This window comes from Triticum dicoccoides, chromosome 3B, assembly GCF_002162155.2.
Source record: "Triticum dicoccoides isolate Atlit2015 ecotype Zavitan chromosome 3B, WEW_v2.0, whole genome shotgun sequence".
NCBI classification, from domain to species: domain Eukaryota; kingdom Viridiplantae; phylum Streptophyta; class Magnoliopsida; order Poales; family Poaceae; genus Triticum; species Triticum dicoccoides.
The window spans coordinates 530968243-530970862 of record NC_041385.1 but is presented as its reverse complement, the minus strand read 5'-3'; the positions used below and the strand labels follow the sequence as shown (position 1 = coordinate 530970862).

Here is a 2620-nt window from a genome sequence, read left to right as displayed (position 1 = left end):
ATCCATACTTGAAATATGAACGTCAAGGGTTGGTTGGTTGGCTAGAGTGGCTTGTGTCCTTAATTTTTTTTTGAGGATCTTGTGCCCTTAATTTGGGTCGTGTGTTCGAGTCCTGGCTCGCTGATATTTTAGTTAATTATCGTACCTATATGCTGTACAGTGGTCGGTCCTTTCCGTTAATTTTCATATCAATATGTTGCTACACAGTGGTTGGCCTTTCCCGCAAATAAAAAATAGTAAGGTTGTTTTGTGCAAAAACCAGTTGGCCAAACGCCATCACTCACCGACAAGTAGGCCATACACCCTGATATGTCCGCATGCGTATTTTGTGACCGTATTTGCACGTGATGTCAAGTTAGATGACCACAAATCCGTATTTTTAAAGTTCTAGCACCAAACTAAACATCGAGCGCAAGTTCTATGACTTACGGTGTGATATTACCTCTATCCAAAATCTCCACCGGAGGCCATGGCAGGGATGCGCGCCGGAGGGCATCTCTCAGCCGTGTGGCACTGCCAACCATTGTCTGCATCCGTCGCTGCTTGGGACGGCCGGTGCACACTGCACACTGGGATGGAGGCCGCCCTTTCGTTGAGGGCGGGGCAGCCAGAGGGTGTGTGTGTGTGTCGCCAGGACGAGGCCTCGCCACGTCAGTGTACGCCGCTGCAAGGCCGAGCCCGCGCCCTTCTCCGTTCTAGGTCGTCGCAGAGGATGCTGAGGCCGACACCGCCTGCCCTACATCTACATGTCTCCCCACGCAAGCTAACACCGGAGAGGCTTTCCCAGGGGGGATGCGTACTACCGAGCGCGGGACAGTGGCCCGGACGCACGCAGGCCCGCGTGCGAGCTGATCTAGCCACGGACGCTGTGCTGGCCATTGACGGGACTGCCGCCGACAGCACGCTTTCCCGCGGGTCACGCACGGGAGATGAGGCACTGACAGTGGCTGCACGGATGAGCTTGTAGCCGGTGTGCACTCTGGTGGTGGTGAAAATGAGGCCGGCGCACGCCACACCACCCGCAAGATCAGATGCATGCACTGACCGGTAAGGCTTTTCTGCAATTCCCATTTTCTCTTTTCACTTTTCTTTCTTGCGATCTCCCCATCTACTAAGTTTTTAGAAGATCAGGGGAGGGAGAAACCCCACCCCCAGTTTCATTTGCAAGACTGCCCATCTAAGTCATGACCAAAATTCAGTTTAGAGATAGCGCACTAATGGTTCACGTTCTGAAGGTTGCTCAATGTATCTGATATGATGGCGTGTACTTGAGTCAAAACGTTAACATTGTCTGCTAAGCTACTATTTAGGAATCCAATACTTACGCTAAGAGTATTGTTTCCGAAGGGAAACTAAGAGAATTTTAAAATCATTTGTTTATTGTCTTGAAGTAGCTATCCAAATCTCCCTTTCTTGACTGACAGAATCAGATCAAATTTCAATTTATTTCTAAGACACATCTCTGCATTCTTGAGTGACGCAAATGAAACAAGAATAGTATCCCTCATGAATATGATTTCAGCACAATGAATTGAGATTACAAAAAGCGGAACCACCGGAGAGCAATGAACAAACCAATATTGCTTTGCAAGCAGATGGAGCTTTTGGTGTAAATTTGAAGCATGACATATCTATTCATATCTGACAAACTTGAAAATTCAGTGGAAGGGCTAATTGTTATCTTCCCTTTTCCATGATACTCTGTTTACTCGAGTAGTCAAGACTTTTCCGATCTTCTCATTCTAGAATATCAGATCGAATACTTGTGTTATGTCTAACCTATAGAAGAGCACGGAGTATGTCGATGGCTGTTCATGCAGCTGCAGCAGTAGGCATGGGTTGATGAAAGTGAGTACCAGACTAGCTAGCACTTTGCATGAGTCATGGTTCTCCCTGGTTTGTGATGACACGCTTTGACTGAATATTGCATCAGCAATACTTGTGTTCAGCTTATCAAGATATCTGTCCATGCATATCTTCTTGAGGAACAGATCATAAAACCATGCATATCTTCTTGCTTTGACAGATTTTATGCATTCAAAAATAATTCTAACTGCATCCGCATTAGCAGAGAAGGCCAAGCGAAGTTTGCATGGACATGTGAATCAGTAAACAAGCCTCATAGTTCTTCTATATATGCGTCAAAGTAAAACTCTACAATACAAAGCAAACCAAGATACTTATCAGTTAGCTATAAGTACAAAACTACGAGTTTTCATGTAGCTATGCAAGTTTTGTGAAGTTTTTCCTGATGTTTCCTACTTTTCAGTCTACAAATACATTAGTTGATCCAGTGCTGAAAACAATTCAATTGAACATGTTTGTTCTAGCACTTTTTTGGCAACCATTCACTTACATATGCAGTTTGATTCCATGTGAAGTCATTGGCTGTTTTTTTAAGATTCTCCAGGTTTGCTTGGTGAAGTTTCATTTATAAAAGTAGATATGTTTATTTTATTTTTGAGAAAAGAAGATATTTTTAATGGTGGGGAATTTTTGCAGGTGATATCCATCTAGCACTACTTAACACTGATGTGTGTACAATGATTAAAAGAGCTCATGTTGCATGGATAACATTTTTTTGCCTATTGGTCGCATGTAAATATCAGACCGTAAGAGT

General features: G+C 44.1%; 1 pseudogene; it reads left to right on the top strand.

Annotated features, from left to right (window-relative positions):
* The first annotated feature begins 469 nt into the window (after positions 1-469).
* On the top strand, positions 470-1044 carry LOC119279627 (annotated as a pseudogene).
* The last annotated feature ends 1576 nt before the right edge of the window (positions 1045-2620 follow it).